General features: G+C 48.1%; 1 protein-coding gene and 1 long non-coding RNA gene across 3 annotated transcripts in view; one reads left to right on the forward strand and one right to left on the reverse strand.

Annotated features, from left to right (window-relative positions):
• RPS6KA2 (ribosomal protein S6 kinase A2) overlaps positions 1-16,109 on the forward strand; it is a 345,106-nt gene that overhangs the window by 103,643 nt on the left and 225,354 nt on the right. The window lies entirely within an intron of this gene.
• LOC128315452 (uncharacterized) lies at positions 11,371-14,773 on the reverse strand. The gene is made up of 3 exons (XR_008298212.1): positions 13,801-14,773; positions 11,980-12,939; positions 11,371-11,889 (listed from the first exon to the last, which is right to left on the reverse strand). It is a non-coding gene; the product is annotated as an uncharacterized LOC128315452 (long non-coding RNA).

The following is a 16,109-nucleotide window of genomic DNA, read 5'->3' on the forward strand; positions in this document are numbered from 1 at the left end:
TGTGCAGGTGTCGGTATTAAATGAGCAATGGCAGAGTGGAGCAGGCGTGGATTCATCTAGAGTTCTTACTGGTATGAAACCTTGCATACCTTCTGGGTGTGTGAAGTGAAAAAAGGGAGAAGACTCTGAGTGCCCGGGGCCGTTTTAGGAGGCGGCAGTTAAGGATCGGGCAGAAACAAAGAACTGAACTGACCCCAAAGGGATGAGGAACGGCTCTCCCAGAGCACCAGCCAGGGTGGTGGGAGGAGCTCGGGAGGGCCTGCGCTCACCCCGGCACCTCTCTCTCCAGGAAGGAGCCCCTCCCTCCTCTTGGTCTCTCTGGAATTGCCTCCACACTTTGGCTGTGGTTCCTTCTGGGTTTCACCATGGAAACGGTAGCCCTCTGTTGACCCTCAGGGGACGTTGGCACCATGTCGGGGACATCAGGTGACATCAGACCAGTGTGGTCCATGAGCTAGGCATTAAGTTTCACGTGTTTTGAAATGGGTGGGGGAAAAGTGTGAAAATTTTCACGATACATGAAAATTACATGAAATTCAAATTTCACTTTCCGTAAGTAAAGCCACACTCATCCGCTCACCTGCTGTCTACGGGCGTCACCCCGCGACAGCGACAGAGGGGAGCACGGCAGAGGCCGTGTGGCCCCTGAAGTGTTTACCGTCTGACCCTCTACAGGGACATTTTGCTGATCGCAGCTGGAACCTCTTGGCCGTGTTGCCGGAGTCAATCCCTGGTCAAAAATGAGGATTTCTTCCGTGTGGTTAGTAAACAGTCCTCAAGGTCCTTGCTTCCTGCAATTCTTAGTCATTTTTAAGTGTTCGATTGTTCGTGTGCGCACGTGTACACGTGTGCAGGCACACAGGCGAGTAAGAAAAAACTTAACGGCCGGATATGTAGCCTTCAAACCTTCTCCTCCCCTATTTCATTAATTAATTAAGACCTGGTGAATGAATGTGTTTAAAGATATTGGGATTTCGCTCTTCATGAACTCAAGGTCAGTGATTGAGATGTAATTGATCTCGGAGCATTTGCTGGGTTTGCGTGGCCTGGTGTGAGGTCTCTGGCAACAGTCAGTGAGATCTTGAGATCCATCTCCATTGAAACAGCTGCTGGTTACTTTCTTGGAAACACATCCTTATTCATCCATGTTTTGGGGCCCAGTTATTTTGACAATTTTAAAGGGAATGTGTGCACAAACTTCTCGTATTTTCAGATGGTTTGTATTTTATTGTATGATTAAAAAGTCAACACGGGGCGCCTGGGTGGCTTAGTTAAGTGTCCGACTCTCGACTTCGGCTCACGTCATGATCTCATAGTTGGTGGGTTCGAGCCCTGTGTCAGGTTCTGCACTGACAGCACAGAGCCTGCCTGGGATTCTCTCTCTCTCTCTCTCTCTCTCTCTCTCTCTCTCTCTCTGCCCCTCTCCCACTTGCTCTGTCTCTCTCAAAATAAGTAAACCTAAAAAAAAAGTCAGTATGCATTGGTTGAGGTTTCGATATGGCCTTAAGATTATTAATTTTATTCAGGGGCACCTGGGTGGCTCAGCCGGTTGAGCATCCGACTTTGGCCCAGGTCATGATCTCACAGTTTGTGAGCTCAACTCCTTCATCGGGCTCTGTGCTGATGGCTCAGAGCCTGGAGCCTGCTTCCGATTCTGTGTCTCCCTCTCTCTCTGCCCCTTCCCTGCTCATGCTCTGTTTCTCTCTGTCTCAAAAATAAATAAAAACATTAAGAAAAAATTTAAAAAAAAGATTATTTTATTCAAGCAAACATGGAATGCTTCATGTTTTTTAACGTGAAAATTATTTTCAAAGGCTTTTCATTTTTCCTGATGAATTGGCTCAGGTATCCTCTTGGAGGCTGAAAAGCAGCCTAAAACGGCCGAGCAATGTTGCCCAAGAAACTGTCAGGCACTTGCTTCTCCCCAGGCCAGCGTCTGGCTGCTGCTGGCGGCCGGTCTGAATGGCAGCCCGCAGCAGAGAGAACTTCACTCCTACCCTTGTGCTTGTGACTAAGGGAGCTAATGAAAGGGGAGTGAGGTTAGACTCACAGCGCCGTTTCTGTCTTTGTAAGAAAATGACAAGCAAATCAATAAAACAATCATTACTCTGAAAATCTATATCAAATGTATCTGCCCCAGGTACAAGTTAATTATGAGAGAAGCCAGGTCATTTCCAGCGTGCTGATTTGTATTCTTGGAACATTCTGGAACGTAAGCAGACCATGCTCTATGTGCCTGGCACCCCCACCCTTCCCCACCCCACTGTCCGTGAACTTTCCCCTTTGTCTCCTTTGTCTCCAGTAGCCCCCAGACAAAGCTGGAGAACGAGCCCTTCCACGGCCCACCCTGTGTGGAATGTTAGGGTGACCTACGTGGCACGCTGGGGGCTGGGGTTATGCCGGGTGATGGGACAGGTAGGGTCGCCTCAGATGACCGACCAGGGAATTCACACTGTTGTCAGTGGCTAGCCCAGTAGAGTTCTTGAGATCAGGCGAGCCACAGTGGAAACTGAGGCACGAAGCAGCGGGGCTTCGAGCTGGGTGTCGTGGCAGCGATGGGGCTGACGCGGGCGACGACGGACTGACCGTGGCGGGCGCCCCAGTGAGCCGGTCGGCTTCCTCTGTGTTTTAAACCTCACCACGACATCACCCGCTGCAGAGAACGTGCTCAAAATTGACCCACAGGATATCACAGGCAAGACTCCCTTCCTTTTGCCTCTGGTTTCGCGCTGAGTATTTCACGGACCCGGTTTGGTGGGCGTGTTTTCTTGCTCATGCAGGGAGTCTCAGCAAGAGGCTGCATGAGGTCAGGAGGGGCTCTGCTTCTAGGACTTGTGATAACTGCGTTTGTTCTGTGAGTACTTTCAGCCACCGTGAGGCCATGTGTCCGTCCTCCCTCTCCCTCCTTCCTCCCTCCTCCCTCCTCCCTCCGTATCCTGAGTGAACGCTTTTGCATTTCCGCCCAGGGCCGTGACCCAGATTTCGTTTGAAAGAACAGCAAAAACCAGCAGCTGCTGTCTGGGTTTTCCTCCGCAGTCGGTCAAAAATCTACTCCTTCATCCCCCTGAGCTTCCCCTATATTTGTTTCTCTTCTCATTTTATTAATCAGGTGGGATTCGAAAAATAAAAAACCTGGGCGCCTGGGCGGGGGGGGGGGGCTCAGTCGGTTGAGCGTCCAACTTCGGCTCAGGTCATGATCTCGTGGTCTGTGGGTTCGAGCCCCGCGTCGGGCTCTATGCTGACAGCTCGGAGGCTGGAGCCTGCTTCGGATTCTGTGTCCCCCTGTCTCTCTGCCCCTCCCTTGCTCTCTCTCTCTCTCTCTCAAAAATGAATAAACATAAAAGAAACACAAAAAACCCTCACACCTTCTTCATGTGAAAAGCTGCCACAGATTTGCATGTTCTTGATCCAGAAGAATCAAGTGGCCACAAAGTCAGGCTGGGCAGCCACGGTTCCTGCGGTCTGAAGGGAAACCGCATGTGGGCTGTGCTTGGACGAGGGCGGTGAGTAGGACTCAGGGTGGCAAAGTGTAGGTGCTGGAACAGGCAGCCTCTATGCCCGGGAGACGTGATAGCCTGCGGACTCCATGGAAGATCAGTCCTTTCTAGTGATCGTGTGGCTGTGTCTTCTCGGTCTGTGCCTGTGGTTTTTGGCTTCGTTTCTAAACAAACTGTCAGGAGTGTAAACCTCTCTCCAGGCACTCTCCCCCGGTTCACAGCAGAACCTTGCCTCCCACCTGAGGGTAGACCAGCAAGCCATTCACACTCACACCTGCTCGTACTCGACAGACCTGCCAGGTGGGGAATCTCAGTTGGTCAGCTCCCAGATAAATGCTAGTATGTTCTTTTTAGAAAAACGTGTATTTATTTTTGAGAGAGCCCAAGCAGGGGAGAGGCAGAGAGAGGGGGCCAGGGGCTCCAAAATGGGCTCTGCTGACAGCACAGAGCCCGGCGCAGAGCTCGAACTCACAAACCACAAGATCATAACCTGAGCCGAAGTCAGATGCTCGGTCGGCTGAGCCACCCAGGTGCCCCTGTGCTAGTATGTTCTAATGAATGCCCCTCGGTGACACACCACTGAGCTCACTTCCTTGCCAGTAGAAGAAGAAAACTCGGGATAAACTTTATGTTTACCTATTCAGGTAATCTTTGTCTATCCATACAACACATGGCAGCATCCAGAATGAGGGACTGGGAAGGCGGAGTGCTCTGGCTTCAGTCCGTTTTCTGGACCTCTAGGGACACAGCAAATCTGTGGACCTTGTGGGGCTGCATTGAGACCACGTGGGGAGAGCAGTGACTGTGCTGCGGCGTATGGGGCTCATAACAATACTGTAGTGGTACCTCTCTCCCTAGGCTGCCATGGTCCATTCCTCTGCCAGCCTGTAAGCTTAGCCCCTCCCTGGCTCAGCACAGGCACCCCAGAGGTACTTGTCAATTAAATAGGGCAGCTGCAAAGCCTTGTGTAACCTACCCAGTGGGTGTTAATTGGGCCCCAAACACCTAGTAGTCCTCTGTATCTATCTATGAGTGTTATCCCCTTGTCAATAGCCAAAAAAAACCCTCTTTAATCAGTTTAGTATTTGGATCTAGACAAGAGGAGTCCCTATCCCTTGCCCCTCATGAGAGAATGCACTCCTCCACATTCTGCACCCCTCACTTCTAATCATGCTCCAAGTGCCTGGGATTCAGACTTGCCTGCCCCGCCGACCCTGAACCTCCCTCAGAGGCCTTCGTGGGGACCCCTTATGAAGGTCCATCCACCTGTGGGTGGACCACGCCAGCAGTGTGTCCCTTCAAGGTACATTTCATCTGTGTTGGCAAATCTCTGTGTGCTGAGCTGGATTCCTTTATTAACCTTTGATGTCTGCAGGATCTGTAGTGATGCCTCCTGTTCTCTTCTTGATACTGCTGATTTGTGCTTCCTCCCTCCCTCCCTCCTTTGTCGGTCTTGTTAGAGGTTTGTCAATTTTATTGATCTTTAAAAACACAGGTCTTTGTTTCATTGATACTATTTGTTGTTTTCCTGTTTTTAATTGCACTGATTACTGCTCTTTGTTTATATTTATTCATTCATTCATTTCCATGTATTTATGTCCTTCTCTGTGCTTGCTCTAGGTTTATGATGTTCTTTCTCTAGACTTGGAGGGAGAGTTTTCTATTGTTTTTCCTCCATTTCACTAATTCCTTCCTCTGTTCCCTCCATTCAGCTGTTGTTCCCAAACTGCAACCTTTCTATATGAGTGTATTTTTCAGATTCTAAATTTCTGCTTAATTCTTCTGCGCATTTCCTGTTTTTTAGTTCAGGGTTTGTTTATTCACTTATTTTTATTTGTTTCAACCTGTCTGCAGTTGCTTGCTGAAGCATTTTTTTTCATGGCTGCTTCGAGATCTCTGTCAGATAATTCGAACATCTCTGTCATCCTGTTTTCGCGTCTGTTGGTTGTCTTTTTTCATTTGGATTGAGATCTTCCTGGTTTTTGGTGTGATGAGTGATTTTTTTGGTGTGGTTGAAATCTGCATTTTTGGTGGTTTGGCTGTGAGACCCCGGATCCTTTCTAAGACTCGGGCTTAGCAGGTATGTTCTGGGACCACTCCAGCAGAGCAGGGGAGGCCGCCACCTCATTCCTGCAGAGAGGGGTGGGAGACCACGTCTTTCCACTTGATTCTCAAGGGGCGGTTCTGTCGCTGCTGGGCAGAAGGGGGTGTTCCAGCTCCCTGCATGGCCTCCACTGCCACCAAGGGATGGTGTGGGCTTATTACCACTGAGCAGTGGTTGGAGGCCTCTTGCCCACTGGGCAGTAGACGGGGGTGTTGGGCACCTCAGTGTAGCCCAGTGAGGGAGGACTCCAGGCTCCTCCACATGAGAGCACCGGCTCTTGTTGGGGCTTCATCTCCTTCTCCCCTCCCCCCCCACCCCCACCATGCCCATTGGTATCTAGGGTTGCTGGTTTCTTCAGCTCCAGGTGTGGGATACGCAAAGCAAAAAGAAAAACCCAGGGGACTGACCCCCAGGTCACTCCTCGGGTCCTGAAGTCTTTAGCTGACCTGCCTTCTTCTCTCCACGGTTCACAATCTTGCGTTTGTTTTCCATGAAATGTCCAGAGGGTTTGCCTGATCTTAGTGAGAGGAATAGGGAAAAGAATCTGTGTTTCGCCTTCTGTGTATGTAATTCATCTACTTCCAGGACGTAATAAAAAGAGAGACAGTGTTTGTACCCACCCACACGAGGTGCGTGCATGCACACATTATTGCTTAAGAAAGTGCGCTGAGGAGTGCATCTGGTGCGTTGAGCCATGCTGGGGAATAATCTGGGTTCAGGGCAATGTTCGAGTATCCATCTAAATCAGATGTTACTGATTTAAAGTCCCAGCATCTGCAGGGCTTACAGCTAGAGTTTTACCTTGAGTACTTCAGATTCAAAATGAGGCATAACATACAAAGCAAAATAGAACCGGAATCTTCCAGGTCTTCAGAGATTCGTGGTATACATTCTTTAGTTGACGTGCCCGGGTGATACCGTAAGAGTATTGATAAGGAGAAAAAGACACTGTGTGCTGACCCAAGACATGAATGCGATTACACTTCACTGCCCGGATTTGATTAGTACTCCCTTGGGATTTTGAACATGACTTTATATGGCAGATTCTGGTTAAATATGGAATATGGCGTGTGTGAAAAATGGAAGGTCTCGCCGATGTTTAAACATGTCCTTCCGTTTAGAAGATCACAGTTGTTCTGTTCACGATTTGGACCTTTGCAACCCCTAATTCATTTTCAGCTGTGATGAGTCAGAGGCAGACTCAGAAACTGAAGTGTTTATTTGAAAAATACTTGTTGACGATAATTAAATCCACCCTGGAGAATAGAGGGTGCATCGATGGACCTGTAAGTCCAGACGGTGTCGGGGAAGGATTGAATACAGCTGGCTACAGAATGCGCCAGGATCTAAGTTCACTCCTTTCCTTCTCGTCGTCGTCTTTTTGTTATTTGACATTTCCTAATCCTCTCGACCTACCTATACGTCAAGTTCCTCCCAAATCTCGTTGGAGACTCTGACTCTCCCGGGACAGAGGCGCTGGGAAGAATAACAATGATCAGAAGTGGAATGAGAGCTGAGATGAAAGTAATGCACAAACCAGTCTTAGTTTCCTCTCTTCTGTCGTGGAATTATGTCAGTACATGCCCCATTGTCAAGATTCCCGGCTTCCGGGACCATGGCTCTGGTTCCCCCATTAAGAAAAGCAGTGATTTGTTAAGTTCATGTCCAGAGCACCCTGCGGGCACCGTCTGTCACTTCTTCAGCAGCACGCAGCGAGGTCAGCAGCAGGGATCACTGCCCAATTTTAAGAGGTCACGTCACCGAGCCCTAGTCAGGATAAGTGACATCTGCAATCGGTGTTAGCTGGCAGAGGGGTGACCGTCATCCTGGCTCCTGGCTCGCAGCCCGTGATCCTGCTCGTTTTCCTTCTTTGAATATTGACATATCGAGCAGCACATTACCCGTGTTTCTCATTTCTCCCACTTGTCTGCGTGACTAACTCAACCCCATCCCCAGAGCTTAAGAGCCTTTAATTTGATGGCACGATTTGCCGTTTCTTGTTGCCCATGGAAATGGGTGGAGGAGACTCCGGTTCGGAAATCACCTGTTCTGAAACCGTCACTCAAGTTGAAAATGAGAAGATTTCGGTCGTCTGGGAAAGTAAGCCATGGTGGGGAACCCTCAGAGTCAATTAACAACTGTCACTGATTTAATTAGCAGTGATGTCTGCTCGTGTCACCAGCGCACACTGCCCGGTCACAGGTGCTTCCTGCAGAGCAGGCGTTCGTCCGCGCGGTGTCACTGGGCACCTTCTCTGCTCTCCTGCTTTTCGCCACCATCGAGAGCAGGGAAGATGCGGAGTCTCCAGGAAGGGAGACTCTGTTTACACCAAAATTATTATTATCCTGTTTCTTAGCATCTGACCATTTTACCACATCCTAATAAAAGAGATCATTGAAACCAGGAGTCAGACGCTTAACCGACTGAGGCCCTCAGATGCCCCCGGAATATTCCGCTTAAAGATGTCCTTATGTGTCAGAGAAAATTGAGGCTCACATCTAGGCAAAGAGATTTGTTCATAAGGTCTAAATGTTACATCGCAATTTATAGCAATTGTACTTAAATATCTGGATACATGAATAACGGTAGACTTCTCAAAGTTGCAGTAAACACAAAATATTAAGAAGCTAATTTAAGTATGTGAGTTGTAACTCCATATATCAACACCACAACTGGAATAAAAGTGAGCCGCTGAATGCGATGAGATATCCTGCCTTTGAAGTGTCCACTAAGGGATTGGCAATACAGGTGCGTTATTTATAAAGCAGTACATGTGTTCCTGAGAAACCTTGCAGTGTGCAGAATCATCCACTGAAAATAACAAGGGCTTAGGGAAATACTGGGTTGCAATAGAATATGCAAAACCTTAGAAAATTTGTAACCAGAGCACTAACTAAAAAAATCCTAATTAAAAAATCCTCGCACGGATATTAACTCTTCCCTAAATGTTCGGTAGAATTCTCCTGCGAAGCCATCCAGCCCTGGACTCTCGTTTGTGGGGAGATTTTTGATTACTCATTCAATTTGTTTACCGGTTATGGTCTGTTCAAAGTTTCTGTTCCTGTTTCAGATTTGGTAGGGTGTGAATTTCTAGGAATTTGTCTATTTCTTCCAGACTGCCCAGTTTGTTGACATCTATATGATTGCTCATAGTATTCTCTTATAATTGTATTTCTGTGCTGTTGGTTGTGATCTCTCCTCTTTCATTCATGATTTTATTTATTTGGGTCCTTTCCTTTTTCTTTTTAATAAATCTGGCTAGGGGCTTATCAATTTTGTTAATTCTTTCAAAGAACCAGCTCCTAGTTTCGTTGATCTGTTCTACAGTTTTTTTTTGATTTTGGTATCATTGATTTTTGCTCTAATCTTTATTATTTGCCTTCTAATGCTGGTATGGGGCTTGATTTGCTACTCTTTTTCTAGCTCCTTTAGGTATAAGGTTAGGTTGTGTATTTCAGACCTTTTCTTCCTTCTTTAATAAGGCCTGGATTGCTATATACTTCCCTCTTATGACCACCTTTGCTACATCCCAAAGGTTCTGGACTATTGTGTTTTCATTTTCATTGGCTTCCATGCACTTTTTTATTCCCTCTTCAATTTCTCGGTTAACCCATTCATTCTTTAGTAGGATGTTCTTTAATCTCCCAAGTATCCATGGTCTTTCCAGGTTTTTTCTTGCGGTTGATTTCAAGTCGCGTAGCATTGTGGTCTGAAAATATGCATCTCCATTTTTTGTACTTGTTGAAGGCTGATTTGTACCCAGCGTGTGATCTATTCTGGAGAATATTCCATGTGTACTCAAGAAGAATGTATATTCTGCTGCTCTAGGATGAAATGTTCTGAATATATCTGTTAAGCCCATCCAGTCCAGCGTGTCATTGCTATAAGTGGGGGTATTAAAGTCCCCGACTATTAGGTATTATTATCCATGAATTTCTTTATGTTTGTGATTAGTTGATTTATATATTTGGGTGCTTTCAAGTTGGGGATATAAATATTTACAATCAACGGAATGAGAGAAGATATTTGCAAATGACATATGGGATAAAGGGTTGGTATCCAAAATCTATGAAGAACTCATCAAACTCAACACCCCCAAAAGCAGATAATCCAGTGAAGAAATGGGCAGAGGATATGAATAGACGCTTTTCCAAAGAAGACATCCAGATGGCTAACAGACACATGAAAAGATGCTCAACATCACTCATCATCAGGGAAATACAGATCAAAACCACAATGAGATACCACCTCTCACCTGTCAGAATGGCTAAAATGAACAACTCTGGAAACAACAGATGTTGGCGAGGATGTGGAGAAAGAGAAAGTCTTTTGCACTGTTGGTGGGAATGCAAACTGGTGCAGCCACTCTGGAAAACAATATGGAGGTTCCTTAAAAAGTCAAAAAAAAAAAGTATCCTATCACTCAGCAATTGTACTACTAAGTATTTACCCACAGGATACAAAAATACTGATTTAAAGGGGCACATCCTCCCCAATGTTTATAGCAGCACCATCAACACTAGTCAAATTATGGAAAGAGCCCAAATGTCCATCGACTGACGAATGGATAAAGAAGATGTGACAGGGCGCCTGGGTGGCTCAGTCGGTTAAGCATCCGACTTCAGCTCAGGTCATGATCTCGCGGTCCGTGAGTTCGAGCCCCGCATCGGGTTCTGGGCTGATGGCTCGGAGCCCGGAGCCTGCTTCAGATTCTGTGTCTCCCTCTCTCTCTGCCCCTCCCCCGTTCATGCTCTGTCTCTCTCTGTCTCAAAAATAAATAAATGTTAAAAAATATTTTTTTTAAATTAAAAAAAAAAGATGTGTACATATATAATGGAATATTACGCGGTGATCAAAAAGAATGAAATCTTACCACTTGTGCAACAACGTGGATGGAGTTAGAGTGCATTATGCTAAGCAAAATAAGTCAATCAGAGAAATACAAATATGATTTCACTCATGTGGAATTTACAAAACAAAACAGACAAACATAGGGGAAGGGAAGGAAAAATAAGATAATAACAGGGAGACAAACCATAAGAGATTCTTAACTGCAGAGAACAAACTGAGGGCTGATGGGAGGGAGGTGGGTAGGGGGATGGGCCAAACGGGTGATGGGTATTAAGGAAGGCACTTGTTGGGATGAACACTGGGTGTTATATATAAGTGATGAATCACTAAATTCTCCTGAAACTAATACTACGCTATACGTTAACTTAAATTTAAATGGAAAGAAATCCTTGCATAGGAAATAACACTTCAAATTCCTATGAAATGAAGTATGCTAGAGTACAGATGGAATTCTGCTGTAATACAGTGAAAGACAAAGGCAGCTTGATGGCAGAACGGGCAAGGATGGCTGGGGTGGCTGGCGGGGAGGCAAGGACAGAGAGGGACGGTTGCAGGCTTTGCACAAAATGCAGTGAAACCACCAGCAGAAGTTCTGGAGATGATCTGGGCTCGCTCCTCTTGACAAAGATCCTGGAGAGTCTTGCAACACAGACTCTCAAGACTGAGCATGTGGCCAAACAGGACCAAGGGGGGAGACGTGGGTCAGTGGGTGCCGTGTTCACTTGTGTTAGGGTCATTTGTGTTCAGCGTGGTGACTTCCATGTGCTGGAGAAGTCTGCCTATGCCCCCTGCGTCTCCCACATCATGTTCATGTCGAGTCAGTCCCAACTCTGTCCGCTACAAATACATTAAAACATTTTTTTTAACGTTTATTTATTATTGAGAGACAGAGACAGAGCATGAGCATGGGAAGGCAGAGAGAGAGGGGGACACAGAATCCGAAGCAGGCTTCAGTCTCCGAGCTGTGAGCACAGAGTCTGACGTGGGGCTCGAACTCATAAACCACGAGATCATGACCTGAACCGAATTCAGATGCTTGACCGACGGAGCCACCCAGGCGCCCCTACAAGTGCATTTTATAAAACATATGTCCGTAGCAAACCAAGCTGCATTTCATCAGTAACTTGCAAGTGTCAGGGCATCGCTTTTGGACAGGATCAGGTGGGTGGTTGGGAGATGCTGATTATCTGCAGAAGCTTCTGGAAGAAAAAACTGACCTTGAATCACCTTGGCTACCTAGTGTATGTTACCAACAACTGCCTTATTACTATTTAAGATTGCTGTACCTGTGAGGGGCATTTCAGTGTCTGTTATTTATGATCGAGTTAAACTTACCCCACTTTTGGGGGGGATGTGGCCGTTCTCCAGATGTTACCCTCATCTCTTATGAAAAATCAAGCTCCAGCCCAGCCGTCTGTGAGAAATGTGAGCCGGTCCCTTCCAAGAAATGGAAATCCAGAATCAATTTAAGTTCTTCTTAAGACAACTAGAAACAACTGGAAAGTGGATTCATAAAACAAACGTTACCTGAGGAAATCATGCTGAATGATTCCATTTGTCTGTTAGATTTTGTGCTCTCAGAATTTTTCCCAGGCTCCTTTTATTTTTCTCTTGTGTAGAAAAAAATGAACACCTTAAAGCACAAATGTACACATTAGCTTAATTGAATCGCAGAAAAGAAATTGGAAGCTGCCAGGCTCTCTGGACTGTCATCAAAGTTAACTAGAGCTTTGCGTGCTTCTAGACAAAGCCCTTGTCCTTTGACCTCACAGGCTAGGTGGCGCTGCTTTTCTTTTTCATATTTCTCCCCTGAAGAAATTTGGAGCAACCAAGAGGGAGACTGGAGGAGAAAACAAGACGCATGTTTAGTGGCTCAGGTGGGAAGGAAGCGAGGCCCTCCCGGAGGCCGTGCGTTCTTAGGCAACACACTGAGGGCCCGCTGTGGCCTAGATTACGAGCTAACTCCTCTTCGAGGCTGTGTCTCTGTTTGATGTTGGCAACTTAGTGAAGCATGTTTTGGGCTTCCTAATGGAGTCAATACGTGTGTTCATTCTTTGGATTTAAAAAGTGGTCTCAGCTCATGTGAATTGAACCCCGTGTACAAGGTGCACTGTCAGTCCCATAGAGACATGACCCCTCCTGCAGAGGAAATTGCCTCCCCCGTGACCTGGGGTATAATACAAAAAAGGTGCTGTATATGGAATAAGTCCGGTTCCCACGATCGCATGATTGGGAAAGGGTGTTTTGATCGATATATGTCGCCATAGGCATCCATCGGCTACGAGCAGTTCCGTGAGCAGGACGCGTCACATCGTGATGTAGGTGATAACATGATTTTACCTGTTTCGCTTGGTGAGGTGAGTCCAGCTTAGAAAATGATGGGGAGTTTCATCCACCCAGAGAGACACGTATTGGAAAGTCAGACCCAATGATGTGGTCCAAGGAAGGCCTGTGGCGGCAGGGCAATCACCAGCCGGAGACGGCAGTCTACGGACACAGTGGAAGAAGGTTTGTTGGAGGGAGAGTCTGAAGGAGAGCTGGACGAGGCAGTCCTGTCCAGGAAGAAGAGCCAGGCGCTTAGCCATGTCCCCAGGCTTCTGGGAGGCAGGGCTTACAAAGCAGATAGGATGACAAAGCCTGAGGGAGATAACTCCCTGGAACAGAAGCATCCTCAGCACCCACCTTACGTGGTGCTCTTCACATGGTCCTCGTGAAGAGGAAAATGGAGAAATTATTTTTGAAAACTCCAGTGTGATCCCACACGTAGCTCCCCAGGGACAGTTTGGGAAAGGACAGGTGTGAAAGGGAGACCGCAGACACATCAGGTGAGTAAACACAAATTCTGATTACAGCATCGCAAGGCATAAGCTCTGACTTGGGTGAACGGTCTTTTAGGATGCATGCGGACTTACGTCGTGCTGGGAACAATAAAATGTCACCATGAACGTGATATTGTGCCACATTTCCTGAGTCACTCGGCATTCCCAGCAACCTTCAAGGCAGGCAGCGTAGGGCACTTATTTCTATCTGGAAGATGGAGAAATTATGGTGCTCAGTGTCCCCACGAGCTTCTCAAGGTCACAGAGCAAGGAAAGGGCAGGGCCGAACTCAGAAAGGATGTTCCTTGGCCTCGACCTTCGTTATTTTGTGGGTACAGAGTGTGATAAGAGTAGAGGGAAAGTAGTGCCATTAAACATTAAACCTCTTTGGTTGCCCGATGTGGGTTCCAGTCTCCTGGCCTGGACAAGGGTCCTTACCAATTGGATGTGTATTTCAATCTGTGTCTTTGTGACAGAGGATATCAGACCGTATGTGAGTTCCTGGTTCTGAGAGGCCAGAGTGCGGTACCTTCCCATCCCAGAGCAGAGAACTCAATGGTCGTCATCAGCACGAGGCCAGGACAGATGGCTAAAATGACGGGTGAGACAGGTCTATAGGAGAAACAGCAGTTAATGAAGAACCAGCCATCTCAGAGTGACCTCATTCACATCAACAGAACATTCCGGAAAATGCAGGAGAGGGTCTGTCAGGTAACTCTGCGAGAATGAAGGATGGAGGTGAATGAAGGATGTCAGATTATTTGTCAGTCCAGGGAGAGGTCCGGGACAGGTCCTTCTCCAGCAAGATGACCAGCCCGTGCGCCCCACGCTGCCCCCTTTCCGTACCGCCGCCACTCAAAGCACGACCTCGCAGTCACTCGTTCCCTCGCACACATCCATGCCTGTGACCGCAGACACCCCCCCAAATGCTGCCCTTGACGCCCCGTGCTCCCATCCACCTTCCCCATGTCCTCAGACTCTTCTCCCAGAATCCTCTGCCTTGGGGTCCTCCCCAGTGGAGGCGACTCGTTCCCCCGTTGCATCTTGCGCCTGGGTGCTACGTGTTTGGGGCTGGTGGCTCCTGGTCTCAGCCCTCCCGTCAACTGGGACACCTCGTGCTTCTCTGCATCTCACCCGGTTGGCTTCACCACTTGTCCCTGTACTTGTGTGGCTGTCCACTCCATGTGGCGTCACCACGGCGATTCTTTGCTGATTCTGGAGCCCCAGCCTCCATGCCCGTGTCCTCGACATCCGTATGAAAACCTCATCCGATGCCGTCACCTCTTACTTCCTTCGCCTCCCCCTCTCCTGTGACTTTCTCCGTCTTCTCCAAAATGCCGCTACTTTAAACTGTCATCCCGGGAACTCCATCACCGCAGTCGACAAGTGATCCTGCACATTGTCTTGCCCCGTTTCTGTCCTTCTCGCCGGCTGTAATGGAAGCCACGCTGTAGATGTGCGTCCTCTCAGTAGAATCTCCCGCCCATCGATGGGCCCGCCGCCTGGCCCACCCATCCCTCCTGTCGTCACCTCCTTCTGGCCAGCAAAGGTCCTATCATCACTCTGCTGCAGACTCTGAAATATCTTGCCCTGTAGCCTTTTAATCTGGTCACGGGGGAAAAACACAACCTGGAAGGAGCCAGTCATTTCCTGTTCTCCATGTGTCTGAACTCTGATGACTACAGGGTACATTGTTCCCATAAGGATGCGTGGACCCAGCCTCGCCAGCCCAGCCTTTAAGAACTTCCCCTTGTTCCTAGCGTGGGCCTGTGCTCACCGTGCTCTCTCTTTGGGGACGACTTCCCACTTTTCTTCCCGCACTTCAACCTGACCCGCACTCTGGCCAGCGTTCTCTCTGGTTGACCTTGCTCCTTACGAGGAAAAGAGAGAAAGAGAGGAAGGAAAGGAGGGAGGAAGGGAGGACGGAGGAGGAAGGAGGGAGGAGGAAGGATGGGAGGGAAAAGGGAAAAAGGGACGAGGGAGGGAAGGAAAGAGGGAGGAAGGAGGAAAGAAGGAGGGAGGAGGGGAGAAAGGGAGGAAGACGAAATAAGGAAAGAGAGCAAATCGTTCAGAAACATCCTCAGATTCCTGCTCTGACCCTACAGGTCCTGCTTATACGCACCCAACCCCGTTTAAGAAAGTATCTTTTCCTCCTCTAAAGGTAATCAGGAGATTCACAAGGTGGGTTAATACTCTTATTTCAGTCTTTCCATTTTTGTTTATGTCCCAGTCTCTTCTGCACACGCGCATGCATGCATGCACACACACACACACACACACATGCCCGTGCACACACATTCACTCCAGATTTACACATGCTCGCTCCTTAGATTTAGCGTTTTCTCCTCGTCACCGTAAATCGTTGTAATTACCCCCTCTCACCCCACTTCTGCACCTTCTGCCCGCTGTCCATTCACTCCGCCCGCACCCCCTGGTGCAGACATTTTTTGGTGCTCGGTTACAGCAGTGGCCATGCAGACAGGCGTCCCCTTCAGCCCTGTCCCAGGGCCTCTGCCAGTGGCTGTGCTGCTTAATCTGTGGATGTGTCAGGGTCTGATTCTGCTAGGACACAACAAAGAGGCTCCAGAACATCGTGACTAACGTCAGGGAGGATTGGATCTGCCGGGGGGTGGGACCGACGTGGCCGGTCCAGGCTGGTGGGGAAGCGGGGGGATCTCCTGCACGGCGTCATCTGGGGACCGCCCATATTGTCACTCTGCTGTCTTTGAGGGTGAAGTCCTTGTCCATGGAGCTCAGACGGGATCGTTCTCAGGTTGGGTGTCCACCCTTTGGAAGACAGAAAGGGGAGCCTAGCACGTTGAGTCCGTCTTTAATGGG

The sequence above is a fragment of the Acinonyx jubatus genome, chromosome B2, assembly GCF_027475565.1.
Source record: "Acinonyx jubatus isolate Ajub_Pintada_27869175 chromosome B2, VMU_Ajub_asm_v1.0, whole genome shotgun sequence".
Lineage (NCBI taxonomy): Eukaryota > Metazoa > Chordata > Mammalia > Carnivora > Felidae > Acinonyx > Acinonyx jubatus.